Below are 19,407 nucleotides of genomic sequence, written 5' to 3'. Positions count from 1 at the left end.
TTTGCCGTTAAATAGAGAGGCGGTGGTCACTACTAATTGAAATGTTCATTATTGATTTTGCATGCTAAAATGATTTTCTGAAATATCAATGATTACATATTTGTTCATGGACATTTTGAAGTGGAATCCACATGTGAGCAGCAGGTTATCATAAGCTTTTATTTTGTTCACTCGTTGGACATGGGCACTGCATCTTGTACATGGTGCACGCTGCAGCTACTGAGCATCGGCGGTGCCATGACTGAATGGCACCATATCCACAAACAATCAAGTGGGCTGGTTCATCCTGCATGATGTCAAGCCTTTTGAGTGTTGTTGGAGCTACACCCATCCAGGCAAGTGGGGAGTATTGCATCACACTCCTGACTTGTACCTTGTAGGTGGCAGACAGGCTTTGGCAAGTCAAGAGGTGCGTTGCTTGTATCTCAATCGGTAAATTAACAACAAACTTGTGCTTCCTTGCTATTGACCTTCTCTTATACCTACTGTATTTGCACATCTATTTGTTGTCAGTGGTAACCCCTGGGGTGTTGATGGTGGGAGATTTGGTGATTGTAACACCATTGAGGGGGCTTGCAGGGTGATATTGAAACTATTGCCTATCAGCCTTCCAAAATCCAGAACTATTCTCTCCTTTCTCCTTCCTCAATGAGCAAATCAGTTTTGTGGGCAACAGGGAACTGAACAGTTTAAATAAATACACCTTACCAGCAATAATTTCTTGTTAATGTTGTGTAAATGATCCTATGAACAGAAAATCATTCATGTAGTAAATAACATTGAAGTGAGGTCTCAGAGTCATTCTATGCACGCAGTTCCATCATTGTTAACAGACCTGGCTTTGGTGGTGGATTCTATTTTCTGTAGCTTGTGTTTTAATGATTCCCAGTGATTTAAATAGCTACAATATATGGCAAAAAATGATTTCCCTCCGTTTATAACAATTCTGCTACCAAATGTATATTTGATATACCTCGAGCAGTCTTATCATCCAAATATTTTTGTTGTCTTTAACACACAATGTGTCTATACTTAGAAGTTCTGTTGCATTATCTATGCCACTTAACACTTTTGAGATTTTCCCAGGTGCAGATGTTGAAAGATGATACTTGTCTGGGATAAATGACAATAGGACACACTCCAGTGAGTCCCATTTGGGTCGGTCCATATCCTAATTGTAATTGGACAAATCCATTAGTTTGATGAGCAGAACTTTGTATTATTCAATGAGTTCCACAACTTTGATCATGCATTTTATTCTGATGCAAGCAGCTGAATGTTCCCAGCCCATGATCGATGTGGGCAATGGCGAGTCAGTTGAAAAAACAAGGCAAGAGCAGAAGAATGAGAATCTCGAGGTCATGAAAGGCCTGAGTCTGCATTCAGTGCTCTCACGGTGAGATGAGAATTTTGCTCATGAGCAGTGAGAGGTCGATCTGCACGCATTTACATCTCCTCATTGCCTAATCTCACCACCTTTGATGTGAAATATGTTATTTCTGCTGAACGGCAGATAGCGGTTTCCTGGCATCTCCGGCCTCACCGCTTGTTCCTCTGGCCCTCCATCTTGGACTGCAGTCCCCAACGTTGCAGCTACACTCCAGGGACAAGCAACATTCTGCACTACCGCACCAACAGAGCTTGGCATCACACAGGCACCAGCGTCACCACATCATCATGGCACATCTCTGACCCATGCAGTTATCCATTTCAGTGCTGCACTGTGGAGCCTATCAACACTTTTCACAGTAATACTGATGCCAAGATCTTTGCACAGGGTCAGCGCCCAACTCACTGTTTGGAACAAGGTGCAACTCAGGACTCTTCGCTTGCTCTTGGATTTCTCTCACTTTGCAGTTACTTGGATGTTCATGGAATCCCTACCTTGCCTTGCCTTGCCTTGCTTTGCCTTGTGGTACTTTGGAACTTAAGTGCTAACATTTTTACTGTCTTGCCTTGCAGTTTAGTGCAGACACAAAGCCAGGCAGCATGTTATGGTTGTCATTAATGATCAGTCAAGGGGTGGACATATTGCAATATTGGCTGTGCTATATCAGTATCATGCCTACATGATATGCCAGCAGCTTATGCAGCAAACACACTGCCGGTGCATCAACCAAATTACTATGCCTGAAAGTCAAAGGAGAATCGCCCTTAATCGGTTCAAGGGAGACTTGTCTTCTGTCAGGGGCTAACAGCACCGTCAGTCAACAGCAGCATCTGAAATCGATCCAGGGGTTTCGAACGGGTCACTTGACTGACTGGGGTGCCGGTAATGTGAACTCGGTGTCTCTACAGTCTAAGGAGTGAGCCCTGGTCATTCCTGCAAACCCGCTTTGACCATTCCAGGGATTGGCAAGCAGAATGATCAGGGAGCTGTACATGGGTCAGTCAGGGGTCTCAGTCACTCAGTCAGAGAGTCTGTCCAAGTCAGCCAGACACTTGGGCCTCAGTCAGTCCCGGAGTTGGGGGGTGCCACTGGAATTTGTTGTGCCGCGTAGGGGAGGGATGGTAGTCACTGCTGTAGTTGGGATGCTGGGGAGATCAATTGAGGATCATTTATTTGTTGTCACTTGTACTCTACAATGAGCAACGCAGTAAAATACAAATGTAAGGCTTCAACTGTCGCCACCATCAGGCACTATTGGAACATTTTAAGAATAAAAAGATAAAGCTGAAAGAAAGCCCATCTTCGTTCCACTGCTGACCAACAACATCTGCCCCATCGGACCCACCAACGTCAGATTCGCCGCTTTTCAGACGCCACCTCCTCTTCGATGGGCCCACCTCACCGACGGGCTGCAAATGCCAGGTCCCATGCTGGACCCACACTCTTCCCCCTGCCCCCTCCCTCCTGAAACCATGCAGGAGGCCCTGGCTCCTCTTTCACCACCGCCTCGACAACTCCCAGAGTCCCCATTCCGGGCTGACCACAGCCAACAGGCCGTGGCTCTGCTGCCGGGTCAGGCCCCTGTGTCGCCAAGAGACCCCGTCCGGCTGCTCTCCTCTCCGATGTCACCTTCTGTGCCGCTGCCGACGGGGAAAAAGAGAGATTGAAAAGGGTAAGGAAAGAAGGGAGGAAGTGGCCGCCCAGAATGGACGGCTCAGGAGCCCGAACGCTGTCTGCCTTGCCAGCGTCGCCATCTTGGATCAGATGTGGGGAATGTGGAACATCAGTTGTGGAGATTGTAGGTGGCATGCTGGGATATAAAGGGGAAAATAATTATCAGGTGGGGACAACTCAACATTAAAAAAGTGGGAGACAATAGAGCATGGAACAAAAAAGGGATACTGCAGAAAGGGATGTGGGGTGTGGGGACAGTCATTGATGGTTGCCACCACACCAGCTACTGTTTGTGGGGTGGGTGGGTGGGAAAGCTGTGTAAAATAATGCCTTGCATGACTAAGCTGTATGCCTGAGTGGTAGTGAGTAAAGTGGCAAGATGATCAGTTAAATAAATGCATTGAGCGGGAATGTGGGGAAGAGCAATGTGAATGGAGTTAACAGGGAGGGCAAGGAAGAAAGGAATGTGAAGGTTACAGCGATGGGCTAGACTGAGGTTGAACCTGCAACTCATTCCACGGGGGTGACTTCCATTTTCTTGACAATGAGCAATGGAAATAGAAGAGTTTGCCATTTTGGGTGAGGTATCTGCTTTTTCTTTCTCTCGAGGCGTTCACTTCTCTGCAGTGTGAGATCCTTCAAAAGTGCAATAGCATTGTACAGACACCCACAAAGTTAAGGTGAAGGGCGTCTCTCATCACTAGATGCTGTACATGGACCTCACACCTTGTGTTGACCAAAAAGCCTGCTCCTAAGCATTTGTGACAAACAAATCTCACTAACGGCTGTGAGGCACAAGCATCCTTCGTGGTCTGCTGCGGTGAAAATATGAGGAAGCCAACAGTCGCTTGCCCTCTGGGGAATGCAGTTTTGAATGAGGTACAGAGGTGCTATGCTGTCCAGCTACAGTACAATACCTCTGAGGAAGGGTCATCAGACCTGAAATGTTAACTCTGATTTCTCTTCATGGATGCTGCCAGACCTGCTGAGCTTTTCCAGCTACTTCTGTTTTTGTTCCTGATTTACAGCATCCGCAGTTCTTTTGGTGTTTACAATAAAAATGTCCTACCAGTAGGGCCAACGAAGCCCCTCTGCATCTGGTTTCCATGGAGGGCATGTCTGGGCTTTGTACTGGCACCCTCCAGACAGACAGAGATGTAGTTTGACAACTGCACCAGACAACTGAAGGATGCACTGAGACTCTGTGTGGGTTGATGGTGGCCAGGATAAACACAGCATTGTGCTGAGGAGCTGTATTCCTCAAGCATCCGACAGTGCAGCAGTGTCAGCCAAAGCAAACAAGCAGGACTTAATTATGACCCCCGTTCAATGGAACTGAGTCGCACAACGTCATCTTCAGAGGCTGTAGATGTTACGACGCTGCTGAGGCTGAGTCCTGGTGTGGGAGGAGTCGGGGGGTGTGGGAGGTGGTGGTGGGTGGTGGGGTGTAGGGGTCTGGTGGTGGTGGCGGCAACACCCCTTTCTCAGACTTCTCTGGGACAATTCTTCATACACTGGCACTGTGAAGGGCAGCTTCCGACTGACAGCCCTTGACCTGGTGCACAGCCACATTTTAATCCCAGCCGATTCCAGCATTGGCGACCATTGTTGCTGTAGTCGAGCGCACGATAGCGAGGTTAGGTGCCGTAGAGGAGTGACACATATATAATGATGAGTGCTCTGAGGAGTTGTCTGAGATAGTGCTCACTGAGAAAAGCCCTTTATGGAACACCCTGACACTGAGCTGAATGTTTGGTAAAATTCAACCCATAGAACACAAATGAACGAAGTAAATGTCTGCAACTCAACAAATAGGTGGGACTGAAAAGAAAAATGAAAAGGCCTTAAACCTGTAACAAAAGTCTTACTCTCACAATTCCAAATTAAGGTCAGCATCTGTTCAAGCCACAGAGGAAATATGGTGAGTTATTGCCTGCAGCCCAGCTATTATATTTTTTTCTATAATTATTACTTTTGTTACAGATACATTTTGATCTAATATTCTGAAATTTTCTCATGCTTCTCATGATTGTTACATCAATTGAAAATGTGTACCAATGAAGCACCAGTTGGTGATGTATATTGGGAAGGTACTATCATTGAACAAGAACACAGGCTCAACACCCTGTTCGACAATGTTGTAATCTTCCACTTACTAAGGCCAAAATACTTCAATAAAGAATAAAATTGTAAGGTTCGAATTTGCAGTAGATGCTTAAGTTCTCAAATCAGGCTGCTAAACAAATAAATAAGCATATTCTACCAAAGCTTCTGTCCTGCCAAATTAGCTTTTACAGCTTGTGTACCTCATTGCAAGATTGAGAATTCACGAGAAACAATCTAAATTCTCCAGACTCTGGTTGATCTGAAAATTTGAAACCTCTGAGACAGTCAGTTTACTTATTACTTCACATGTGTAGCACTTTGGGGTGTTGCTGCAGTCTCTGCTTTGGTTAAGGAATGTGCCAAATGTCTTCCATCAGTTCATTCTTTAGATTTTGTTCCCTCAACCAATTTGTAGTAAAGCTTTATTATATCTTTAACTTTAGTTCTACTTTTCTTGTAGGTTCCGCACAACTGCTGACATTTCAAGGTTCTCTCAACCACACTGTCGCTCTCTTGACCGTTCGGTAGAGGTTCATATGCTGGAGGTCTATCTCTTCTCTTTGTGGACACAGTCTGACTGAGCCATTCTTTTTCTCAAGCCCCTCTCCTGTTCATCCGTATTCTCTGATTACTGTGCCCTGCTGATCCATGTTCTCCCTGCCTGTCGCTTGTTAAACGTGTTAGCCACTGGTTGGTGAAGCTGCTTACCAGTTCGTCGTTACCTCTTCAGCACATTTCTCTAGTTATTTTCCTATTGAACTACACACCATGAAAAGAAAAGATATGCTTATTGCATACAAAAAAAGTTGTACACTTTGAACAAAACATTAATGCAGTTGTTGCTGTATTTGAGATAGAAATTATTTTCTCCTTTCTCTCCCCTCTTCTTGATCCTTTTCTCTCCCCTCCTCTTGATCCTTTTACCTGTTTCTGGTTCACGCTTGCTTTTTAGATCTTTAAGACTGATGATGTTCTCTCCTCTGATGGTCTAAACTGTTCTATTGATTTTCTCTTTCAAGTAATGATAGATACTATCTGTAAGACCCATGTAGTTTCTGACCTGCACCACGATAGTGGTAATTGTATACTTGTGTTACTGCAGTAACACATTTCAGCTTATTTCAACTTCTAACATATCCCCACTGGACATGGAATATGTTAAAAACAACTTGGAACATCAAAACAGATTTCAGAATCAAATATCAAATCAGTTAACTAGAGTTTTGACTGCAACAAACACAGAAATTGCTGGAAAAACTCCACAGGTCTGGCAGCATCTGTGTTGTTGTTGTAGAGTTTTGACTGTCTCTGTTCTGCTACAGCAATAGATATTTGTGCTAAACCAATCCATCAGTTGATGTATTTTCTACATATTCACCACAAAGTTGCAACATTCACCTCTCTTGGCTGAATGAATGTGTCAAAAAGTCTTTCCTGTCCCTTATTACTTTCCATGAAAGAATGCATATGTAAATATTTTTAAAAATTAGCATTATGGATTCCTACATTGGAGTGAGGTCCCTTTTTTTAGTCAAGCTTGGCATATAGTGCATTGCAATGTGTAACAGTAGCAACAGACAATATTCAGGGATGAATAAAACATGCATAGTGAACAATGATAATTAATGCCAATGACAAAAGGAAAACACCTCAACCCACCCACACACTGAAACTTAGACCTAGCATTGTGTAATGAGGAAGGATTAATTAGTAACTTCATTGGAAAAGACTGACCATCGTAAAATTAAATTGTATATTAAGTTTAAGAGCAACATAGCCAAACCCAAGAAAATAACTTTTAAACTTAAGTGGAATGAATTACATAGGAATGTGGGAAGAACTGACTGAGGTAGGTTGGATAAGTAGACTCAAAGGCAGGGCAGTGTAAGGAATAGAAGCGTTGAAATAGATCATTTAAAGTGCTCATCAAAAATATGGCTAATCAAAAGATAAAAATTCAGAAGGAAATATCCATCCGTAATAAATGGCTTAAAAATATACTGGTAAAACACCATTTTCTTTCTGTATGCAACTTTTGCTGTCAAAATGTGTAAATGAAATAAACCTTCCGCTATTGCACTTCCTTTATTCGTTAACGGGATGAGGGTGTCGCTGGCTAGGCAGCATTTATTGCCCATCCCTAATTGCCCAGAGAGTCAACCACATTGCTGTGAGTCTGAAGTCACACGTAGGCCAGACCAGGTAAGGATGGCAGTTTCCCTCCCTAAAGGATATTAGTGAACTAGATGTTTTTTTCCAACAATCAACAATGGATTCATCGTCATCATTAGATTCTTAATTCCAGATATTTTTATTGAATTCAAATTCCACCATCTGCCATGGTGGGATTCGAATCCTGGATCCCCAGAATGTTATCCGGGTCTCTGGATTAACAGTCTAGCGATAGTACCGCTAGGCCATCGCCTCCCAATTACTTATCGTACATTGCGCTGTCCTCGGAATTACAGTCCTCATTGCAAGAAACCTTCCACATTGATGGAAGGATGAATGACCAGGGGGCAAAGATTTAAGATAAGGGGCAGGAGGCTGAAACTGGAACTCCACTGCCTGTGAGTGTCTTAGAGGCAGAACCCCTCATGACATTTGGGAAGTATTTAGATGTACAGTCGTGATGCTGAGACAGAAAAGGCTATTTGGCCAAGTGTGCAGTTGCTTCCAGCTTGTACTGGATTCCTATATCCCAGCTTTGCAGCTTCCTAACTTTAAGTGACCATTTCCAAGCACTTTCATCCGTTTTCTGAGAGTTCCTTCAATTCACCACCGGCAGTTAAGCCTGTTCCAGTGATTCTTCACCTCTCTGACTGTTTGAATGGGTTTCCGGGAATCCTTGGATAGCTGATACCTTCAAAGAGAGACCATCTCCCTCCAACATGTAGCTGGTGGGAGCTCACAAAGCTGAGCTGCCTCTTCTCTCTCTGCTGACCACACAGAACGACTGTCTGATTGTGATCCTCGTTGAGTTGCAGGGACATGTGCAATGATGTTAAAAAAAGGCTTCCTTTGCATCCTTGTCAGTGGTAGCATAAAATGCATCAACTTCAGATGCAGGTCGAATAACTGGCCAAACTTGACCCCCAACTCCGTTTCTTCTCAGGAATAAATGGACAGTTTCTAGCACCTTTCTGGGACTTTGGGAGACTCAGGCAATACTCATTGTAAACTCTGAGATAGCTACTGTTGTCTCTAAGTACAAGTATGTGGCACCTTCTTCTCAGTTTTAAAAGTCCAAGACTTCCTTTGGTGTCCAGTAGTTAAACTGACAGAGTCCAGAACAGGTTGATAGCTGCTTTCATTCACCCCAAATTTAAAGCTGCAGTCCCAGTCCAAAGATGTACAGTTTAGGTAGATTGGCCATGTTAAAAAGAAAAAAAATGCCCCATAGCATCTAGGGATGGGCAGGCGAGATGGATTAGCCATGGGAAATGTGATGATAAGTCAGCCTGGGCGGGATGCTCTTTGGCGGGTTGGTGCATACTCGATGGGCTGAATGGCCTCTATCTACACTGTAAGGATTCTACGAAAACATAATGATCTTATTCATCTCATGATTGTAACACTAACAGTAAATATTTGTTGCTACACTCAGTTTTCCAAGCATGCCTGTGCTTGTTTTGGAAGCAATTAATATTTCCTGTTTCAGGCAAACTGAAGAAGAGTCACATTGGACTTGAAACATTAATTCTGCTCCTCTCTCCATGGATGCTGCCAGACCTGTTGAGTTTCTATGTTTGTTCAAGATTTCCAGCATCTGCAGTACTTTACTTTGACTTGTTGTGCTAGGCGTGTACATCCAAAGTATTTAGGGATTGATTTTGGGAAGTATTTAGATGTACAGTTGTGAAGCTGAGACAGAAAAGGCTATTGGCCAAGTGTGCAGTTGCTTCCAGCTTGTACTGGATTCCTATATCCGTCTTTGCAGCGTCCTAACTTTAAGTGACCATTTCCAAACACTTTCATCTGTTTTCTGAGAGTTCTTTCAATTCACCACCAGCCCATTTCCCTCCAAAGCTTTCCTATTCATGTACTTAGCCAAGTGATATTAAATGTGTAACCGTACCTGCCTGAGCTTGGCCCATATCCCTCCAAACATTTTTTATTCATGTACTTATTTAAAAAGCTTTTAAACATTGTAATCGTACTTGCATCCACCACTTTGTCATTCCACACACGAACCACTTTGTGTTTTCAAAAAAAAGTTGCCCCTCGTGTGTATAGAGGAGCAGCAGCTCATACACCAAACAAACCTTCCACATCAGACAGAGGTTCACTTGCACATCCATCAATGTGGTCTACTGCATCCACTAGTCCCGATGTGGCCTCCTCTACATTGGGGAGACCAAGCAGAGGCTTGGAGACCACTTTGTGGATACCTGCGCTCTGTTCTCGACCACCAACAACACCTTCCAGTCGCAAACCATTTCAGCTCCCCCTCCCACTCCCTGGACGACATGTCCATCTTGGGCCTCCTCCAGGGCTACAATGATGCCACCCGGAAACTGGAGGAGCAGCACCTCATATTCTGCCTCAGGAGCCTTCAGCCCCAATGGCTTAAATGTGGATTTTATCAGTTTCAAAATTTCTCCACCCCTGGCCTCATCCCATGACCAACCCACCCTCTCATCCCTGCCTTCTTGCCCTGACACAACTTGTCCATCTTCTCTCCCACCTATCCGCCCTTCCCACCTCACTGATCAATCCCCACCGCTCCCTAACTGCACTCACCTATCACCATCCCACCTACTTTCCCCAGCCCGACCCCTCCTCTCTCTATTTATTTCTGAGCTCCCTTCCCCCTCCCCCATTTCTGAAGAAGGGTCCCGACCCAAAACGTTAACACTCCTGCTCCTCTGATGCTGCCTGGCCTGCTGTTTTCCTCCAGCTCCACACTGTTGTTGTTGCCCCTCGTGTCTTTTTAAAATATTTCTCCTCTCAGCTTAAAAAAGAATGCTCTCTAGTCTTGAAATTTCCCCAACCCTAGGGAAAAGAAACCTGCCCATTCACCATATCTACGCCCCTCATGATTTTATAAACCTCGATAAGGTTCTCCTTCAACCTCATATGGTCCAGTGGAAAAAAGTCCCAGCCTATCTCGCCCCTCCCCATCATTCAAAAGCTCCATTCCCAGCATCATTTTAGTAAATCTCTTCTGAGCCCTCTTCAGCTTAACGACATCCTTGCTATAACAGGGCAACCAAAACTCCACAGAGTACTCCAGAAGAGGCAGGTTCTTGGAACAGGAAGATGTTTTAATGCCCCCTTCTGAAGGAAATATACTCACACAGAATGTATTTCAAACACAAGAAAACCTTATTTATGTCACTGAATGGAAAGTAAAGTCATTTTTATGGGCGCATACTTAAGTAGGCCATTACCATTAAAGAAAAGGAATGGTCTTTGTGAAATAGTCAATGCGTGTTTTGACGATCATTAAGTAAAGACTAATTTGAGAAATGACTCTCACATTGTACACTGTGAGCACTTACATAATTGCCACTGACACTGTACCGGATCAGTGAGGCCAACAGAGGGATAACTGCAAGGTACCTTTGAGGTCTGATTACACTCAATTTTATTTCAATTGTCAAGCAGCCATTTTGCCTGGTGATAATGATGCAAGATAATTGTTGGATCGAGGATTGCTTCAGAGTCCCCTTAGTCCTCGCTGTGAAGAAAACCAAAATTGTTTAATTCTGAGGTGTAGCCATGAGTAGAATACAGTGCATAAAGTGAAAACTGAAAGCTTGAGACCATTTTCTTTCACGTTTGAAATTGCAAGGACAATAATTCGGAGTGCACCCAAACAGTCACATGCTGCAGAGTGGGAACAAAACAGAAATGAGATCTCTTTAAATGAGAATTGATTGCTGTAATTCAGTATGAAACCCCCTAGACCTTTTTTGAAGAGAGGAAAATTAGTTTGAAAAACAGCAAAATCTATTCACTGTTCTTCCTGCAATGGTACATGGACCTCTACTGGTGAACAAAAGACATGAATTGTGCATTCTTCATTGTGCTTACTTATAAATACTGCATTGATTCTTTCCACATATGCTACCCCCGCTCATTGTTTGATTTGCAACACTACTTCAGTAGTACTTGTAGAAAGCAACGTCTTAAAACAAGCCCAACTTCATGGCGACCAACACACTTCTGCTGATTAATGTGAAGAAAATTCTTCAAGAACAGCTCTCCCACTACACAACATAGAGTTGTCAGCATCCAGCACACTTAGTGTCATAGTTACACAGCATGGAAACAGACCCTTTCGTCCAATGTGTCTATGACAACTAGATATCCTAAACTGATCTAGTCCCATTTGCCAGCATTTGGCCTCTATCCCTCTAAACCCTTCCTATTCATGTACCTATCCAGATCCTTTTAAATGATGTAATTGTACCAGCCTGCACCACTTCCTTCGGCAGCTCATTCCAAACCTGCGCTGCCCTCTGAGTGAAAAAGTTATCCCTCAAGTCCTTTTTCAATCTCTCCCTCTTACCTTAAACCTGTGCTGTCTAGTTTTGGATTAATCTATCCTGGGAACAAAGACCTTGGCTATTCACTGTATCCATGCCTTGCAGGATTTTCTGAACCTCTTTAAGGTGGGTCCCTCAGCCTCCAATGCTCCAAAGAAAATAGCCCCAGCCTCTCCCTGTAGCGCAAACCCTCCAATCCTGACAACATCCTTGTAAGTATTTTCTGAACCCTTTCACGTTTCATAACATCTTTCCTATTAGCAAGGAGACCGGAATTGAATGCTGTATTCTAAAAATTGCCTCACTAATCTCCTGAACAGCCGCAACTTCGCAAAATACATTACATTGGAAATTGAGCAACTGACTGACATTAACACCTGTCTGAGGAAACAAATCAGTCTGAAATTTTGCAGGAAATTGGTACAAGGCTTTAGTAAAAGAACTTAAAAATCAAGAAACTCAAATGGCACATGGGTTAAACATGTACCATCTTTTCACAGAACTGACAACATTGGCCACATCACATGTTGAGGGTTTAAGTCCCAAATCATATTCCCCAGAGTCGCTTTGTGTCAAATGCTGAAATGCCACATACTTTCCAGTGAACAAATATCTTCCATCCTAGCATCCATGGTATAAGTGAAGTCTCCTATACCAAACTGTGGGAGTCAGTAGTTGTAATGAAGGGCTTTCACTCCAGATGGAGATTATTCAAGTGCAGTCTTGACATCCTGAGATCCATGAATGAACACTCCGTCATCGCACTCTGTGTCAGAGTTGGTCACCCAGCTTTCAGCTTGAGCACCTGGTTCAGAATTCATTGGAGATTGATGGACGGAAATGTGCTCTAATTGCCAGCTGTCAACATCTTGTGTGAAATGAGCTTCGATAATTTCAACCCAGTTTGAATGAGGCCGCAGCAGTAAGAAAATGATGTTTAGACTTGTGACTAAGTGGGTACACGGAACAAAGACATAGATTATGACAAGACGTTCCAGTCCGAGATAGAGAGTAACTAACTCTGATTTTTGCCAAAGTTCTGACGACAGGTCTTCGATCTAAATCGTTGAAAGGAATCTTAATGCTTTTTGAAAAATGTCAGAAGTCGGGACATCTCATGGGTCAGAGATGTGATGGATGTGGCAGGAAATCAACCATAAGCTTCAGGACTGCAGTGTAAGTGTCACACAAGGGTCAGAAGCCCACAGAGCCAGTCACCCAACTGTGAATTGCAGCAATCTGGTCGATTAGTGGCCAGGGCTCAGACCCACCCAGCAAATGATCATGAGTAGGCTCTCAGAGTTGGAGGGGAAATATTTGGACCACCGGCCCCACAGGGGTTCCTGTCCCCAACTTTTTAAGATGTTAATTATCAGGTCGACTGGGTAGCCAAGACAGCCTGTCATGGCGAGGGAAGTCCTCTAGAGAGCAGGCGATAACTTCAGCTTGATCTCCTGCTTCCTGTACCGCATCCACATCAGCCCTCCCCAGCAGTTTACCCCGAGATCATCTACAGACAGTTGAACCACACCCTGATGCCCATTGGGCCTTAAACAGAAGGCCGTAATATGTCTTTCACCAGCTCAATCAGCTAGCACGGGAAAATTGCCCAAAGAGGGAACGGTGCCTTGTAACTGGCAGCGGGCATGAGGTCTGCCTCCCTTAGGGCTGGGAATCCTCTCTCTGTCTGTGGAATCTTCCAAAGTCCCCTCCATGTTTACTGTCTCAGGATGCCCAGTTTGGGAGGTCCAATCACCAAGCTTGCAGTGGCTGACTGTCCCACTGGGAGAAGTGGGCACTGTGGAGGCAGATGAGTGTTAGGTCGCCTTAAAATGGAGGCGGATGAAGATTTTAAAATAAAGAATCTGGCTATCAACGTGAAGGGCCGACCTCAGCACAAGATGGCTTATGGTCTCGGCTGTTGTTTTCTCATTTTGCTGTCCTGCTGATTGACAGGAGGTTCCAGGTTAACCCCATCCTGATTGGGATAGGACTTTGGGAGGATTCCAGTGGTTTGATGAAATGGCACCAAAGTGGAACCAGAATCACCCTCATAAGTTCCCATTTCCAGAGTTGGTTGCTCGTGTCACGGGATCCCACCTTCAACAAGCTGAAACAAAGGCAGGATGCATGACTTCCAAAGAATTCCATGCTGCCATCCTCTACCTAGCTCCTTTCCTACCTACCTGTCCTCTTTGTTGTCTATGTCATTGGTCCCAATGTGAACCATGACCTCTGACTGCTCACCCTTTGACTTGAGAATGCCCTGTACCCATTCTGTGTTATCTGTGACACTAGCCCATTCTGGAATTGTGTCTACAGCCACTGAAATGACTGTCTGAACCCCTCCCTATTCAGTCTGGTACTACTATTACCCTTCCTCTGTTCCTCCTCCCATCTTCAGCTGGGCTCTGGCTGCAGTCAGCCTCATAGCTTTCTAAGTTGGAAATCAGTCTCTGCTGCCTGATACTATCACACTATGATTCAATGCATAGTCAGTGCCGGACCTGCTGAGTACTTCCAGCATTTTCTCTTTTCAATTTGAAGCCTCATGCATTCGATACATTTTGCATATTCAGTTGACTACAGTGAGACCTGATCAAAAATTGCAATGGGCAAGCCTCTAGATTGAAATCATCAGGAAAAGAAAACCTGAGCTTTTCTAGCCTCTCCTTATCACTCATACCCTCTAATCCATGCAGCATCCTGGTAAACCTCTTCTGCACCCTCTCCAAAACCTCCACATCCTTCCTGTAACGTGGTGACTAGAATTGAATGCAAAACTCTAAATGTGGCCTATCCAAAGTCTTATAAAGCTGCAACATGACATCCTGACTCTTGGATTCAATTCCCCAACCGATAAAGCCAAGCATGCTGTGTGCCTTCGTTACCACCTTATTGACTTGCGTGGCCACTTTCTGGGAGCTATGGACTTGAACCCCAGGATCCTTTTGTACATCAATGCTGTTCAGAGTCCTACCATTAACTGTATACTTTTCTTTAACATTTGATCTCCCACAGTGCAGCACCTCACACTTACCTTCCACCCTTGTCTGCAACTGATCATTGTCCCGCTGTATCCTTTGACAACCTTCTACACTATCCACAACTCCACCAATCTTTGTATTGTGTGAAAAACCTACTATCGCACCCTGGCAGATGGTGAAATTTTAATTCAATAAAAGTCTGGAATTAAAAGTCTAACAATGACCATGAACCCATTGTCAGTTGTGTAGGTGTTGGAGGGGAACCATCTGGTTCACTCATGCCCTTTAGGGAAGGAAACTGCCATCCTCACCTGGTCTGGCCTACATGTGACTCCAGGCCCAGAGCAATGTGGTTGACTCTGAACTGCCCTCTGGGCAATTAAGGATATGTAGAGTGAAGTCATCGGTGCATTTATTTTCAACAATGTTATCTCCCTGCTGACCTATTTGCACTGCATAGTGGAGAGGTACAGAGATGAAGATTAACCACCTGGAGTGTCTAATCCCTGCCTGAGGAGTCTGATGTTTAGAATAATCTGTAAGGCTCGTTTGAGGTCAGCCTCCCTGACTGCTTCGGCTTGTGGACTCTCTACTTGTGCAGGTTTGGCCAATTTTGTATTCACTGCCGTTCTCTCATGTTTTACTGTCTTGCAGCCAACGAAGCTGGTTTTACCGGGTGTACAGTATTGTTAGCTCCTCCCTCTTCCCCATGGGGTGTAGCCAGGCCTTGATGTGCTGAAATCGGGGGCTCACTTTTCGGAGAGCTACTTACCCCTCACACTGCAGCAGTCCCCGACAATCTTCACTGATGTGCTTGACATTGGCTGGGTCTGCAGTTCCCAACCAGCAGGAGCTACACTATCATACGTAAACACTTAATTCGGGTTCAAGTCCAACACAAATTATTCTCCCGCTTGAAATATCAGCTGGCACAGCCCTTAGCACTGGTCGTGAAACAAAAGCCTCTCGTAGGTGTGCATCCCGACCATTTTCTGTGGGCCTTTTGTGTCCACCTCTCATTTATCTTTTGACGCACAGGCTCCCCAAGGCTTTGCAAACATGTATCACAGCACTAAGTGCGTAGGAAATATGGGGTAAAACAGTGACAACGCTTGGAAAACAGGGGAAAATAAAAACAAAAGTACTTCTTTGAGCTCACTGAGGCTGTAAAGATGTGGTCGACGGAATTAGTTTCCCCAAATTTATGATGCTGCACACAGGTATAAAATTCCAGGCAGCTGCCTTATGTTACACAAATATTATGACACCGCATACACAAACACACACAAAGCGAATGCAGCATTGCAGAGGATCTCATTTTAACATTGCGGAGAAACATGTCATGAAACAGCATACAATGTGTAATGATGCCAAGTGTGGCCCCACCATCACGGCCTAAACCTTTCTGATCAGGATGGGAAATCTGATCTCCAACTCGGAACGGCCAACGAGAGGAATGGACAGTCGGGTCTCTCTGTGTGATACGCCGATTTCCGAACTGAATCCTCAGGGGAGGGAGCAGTGCAGAGGATCGTTTGCAGAAGCCACGCCGTCTTCTTTTACAAAGGCGCTTGCTGCTGCGTCCAATGCCTTGAAGCTTCTTTTGGAAAGCTGCAGAGAGAAGATAAGTAGGGAGCTCAGTATGCAGGAGGAGTAGGGAGAGTGAGGTAAGGAGGTGAGTAGGGAGGTGGGTGTGTAGGGTAGCAAGTGGGGAGGGTGGTAGATTGGCAGCTGCGATGGGTGGCAGTTGGGTGAGGTAGTGCGATGTTGAGGTGGATTGGTAGTTAAGGAGCGTCGGTGGATCACTGTTAGCCGGAACAGATTGGGAAGGAAGCCAGGTCAGGGATTAGTTGGAGGGCCGGGGAGGGTTGGGTGCGGGGGTCTGGGGGAGGGGTGCAGTCAGTGGGCGAAGGACGTTCAGAGGTGGGTAAGTGGTGGTGCGATTACAGATTTAAGCAGAAGTTAGAACAGTTTTATTTTCCTGAATAAACACTGTCTGAGTAACTTTCCAGGGAAGGAGAAACTGTCTGTAGTCTCTGACTTTGAACTCAGAGTCAGAACTTTTTCCTGAGGGTCCCAGAGGCAGGAGAATTTGGGAGTTAAAATATCCCGAGCAGTTCTTTTGGAATGCTTGTTTGGGGTCTTCCAAGTTTTCCCATGGAGCATCTTCCAAGGTACATCTGGCATCAGGCACACGCACGTACGCATCCCCACGCCCTCACATCTCCGTTTCCATTTGCATGAACCGATAGAAACGGTCGTATCGTGTAACAGTAGAGAAACCGCATGTGTTGAGACGGGGTGGGGATGCAGTTCTGGAAAGTCAAGTTCAATACTTCCCCAATCATAACCAGAGAGCGTGTATGGCGTGTTCTAAAAAGCCAAGCCCTCAGTTCCGATATGGTTAGAATAACTCGGGAAATCAGGTCTGATCACTTTTGCTATCCCCAGAGGCTAGGGAACAGAATCATCATCTCTTTAAGTCGCTCTCCCCACCCCACACACACACCTAAATCACTCAACCACCTTCCAACGTTACCTCGAAAGGCCACCAAGACAATGAGTGAGAAGCGAAAGGGAGAAGACCGAAAGAACTGCGGATGCTGTAAATCAGGAACAAAAACAAAGTTGCTGGAAAAGCTCAGGAGGTCTGGCAGCATCTGTGAAGAGAGAAAAAAAAACAACAGTTAACGTTTCGGGTCCGGTGACCCTTGCTCAGAAGTTTGGTGTGTGCCTTGAGCAGGTGCCCCATTTATATTATCGAACGAATTGCAGTGTAGTACGTGCTGGTTCGTTGGCAGTGGAATTGGTGCCGCACGGCCCATTGTGCAGCATGTTGCGCTGTCCAGGGTGCTGCAATTCTCACCTTTCCCAACTCAACCCTCATGAGGGATAGGGCCAGCACGGCAGAGCCAAGCCGTATGTTCTGCCCGGCAACGAGCTGCACTGCCAAAGACATTGTCTCCCTGCAGTCAGCGTGTGCAGATACATCCCATGAAAATTTTCCAAAGGCATCCCTGTGAGGCAAATGTTGTGAACTTCTGGTCAATTACAAAAATAAAATTCTGTTTCTGTGTTATTGCAACATCGCGCCTTTGGGCTCATTAGATCATTATGTGGCTTGGCTGTTTAGCGATTCCTCAAATTAGAGACGTTTGATTTTGTTTTTTTACATTTTCTTGCAACCACGTTGCTGCCGTTAGTTTTTCCCCTCTAAATGCATTCCCCTCCCCCTACCCCGACTGGTGCTGCAGATGTTCTCATTTGTTTGCATTCAAGTCTCCTGAGGAGGCAGGTGAAGGCTCAAAGTGCAGCCAAGCTTTCACCGATCATGTCACAAGCTTTACTTAAGGCAATTAGTTATCATTTGTTGGCTAATGAATATTTAATAAGACGGTACTCCTTTGTGACTCTCACGGAGGAAGCAGGGCAGAAAGCAGAGTTTTCTCCCACATTCGAGAAACCAACAATTCTCATGGCTATTTGTATGGAGAGCAATCTAGACCAAATGTGCCCAGGAGAAAGCAAGATCAGAGAAGGGACTGTGAAATGCAGAGATCAAAGAAAATTAAAGGCACAATTTAATATTGGTGACAGGGGCCTCACCTCTTGGTTGGAGAGCAAGCCAAAGCCCACTTAAGGCCCATTAGAATTAAATAATCTGACTAATAGTGCACGCTCCCTTCAGATAAAGATTGACCGAGAGCTGCCAACTAATAAGAGGTTGGCAGCTCTCTGTTGCCCCTCGGTGTTACCCAGTGGCAATTGCTGGTAATGCCCCCATTTGAGGTCAAGGACAGCTGAGGGACCCAGAGGTTGTAATGGCAGGATGGGAGACATGGGTAGGAATGTTTCCCAGCGAGCAGATGAGAGGAGTACTGGAATAAAGTATCATTCTCAGAGACCAACCACACTTCCTCCCCATCCCTTTCCCACTCCAGTCCACTCCCAATGTTTGGTCCCTTGTTCAGGCATTGGGTGCCTTTGAAAAACAGTGCACCTCAGGAGCCCCAAAGCTTTCAGGTTTCCAGTATGGTTGAATCCCCCATCCACCAGTAGTCAATTACACCCACTATTACAAACAATACAGAAAGGCCATCCATGAACCCTACTGTTTAGGATGTATTCAGATGCAGGTGGGAGGGTGGCAGGGTCCCCAGTCTGGAACCTCATTTCTGATTGGATAACCCTCTCCCAACTCCAAACTCTGCACCAGGGACAGCATTGAGTTGTGCCCCATATGTGCCTTCATGTTTGACAACTGAACCATGGCTCAGCTGATGACATTCTTGCCTCTGAGCCTAAGGTTTCAGGTTTATGTCCCATTGCAGGGCCCAAGAACAAAACTCGAGGCTGAAACTCAACTGTGGCACTGAGGAAGTGCCACACTGTCAGTCGTGAGAGGTCCTGTCACCTAGCTGTGATGACGTTAAAAATCCAATGGCAGTATTTTAAAGAAGATAAGATGAGTACCTCCTGCATTCCCTCTATCAACATAGAATCTCTACAATGCAGAAGCAGGCCACTCAGCCCATTGAATCCACGTCGGCCCTCTGAAGAACCCAGACCCATCTCCCTACCCTATCCCTGTAACCCTGCATTTCCCATGCCTAGCCTAGCCTAGCCTGCACACCTCGGACACTAGGGGCAATTTAGCATGGGCAATCCATCTAACCTGCACATCTTTGGACTGTGGGAGGAAGCCCATGCAGACACAGGGAGAATGTGCAAACTCAACATAGACGGTCACCCGAGG

General features: G+C 45.2%; 1 protein-coding gene across 1 annotated transcript in view; it reads left to right on the top strand.

Annotated features, from left to right (window-relative positions):
* The window catches only part of astn1 (astrotactin 1), a 1,993,575-nt gene that overhangs the window by 1,297,793 nt on the left and 676,375 nt on the right, over positions 1–19,407 (top strand). The window lies entirely within an intron of this gene.

This window comes from Rhincodon typus, chromosome 10 (genome assembly GCF_021869965.1).
Source record: "Rhincodon typus isolate 14 chromosome 10, sRhiTyp1.1, whole genome shotgun sequence".
NCBI lineage: Eukaryota > Metazoa > Chordata > Chondrichthyes > Orectolobiformes > Rhincodontidae > Rhincodon > Rhincodon typus.
The sequence above is the reverse complement of the archived record's forward strand: the minus strand, read 5'-3'. Positions and strand labels throughout refer to the sequence as shown.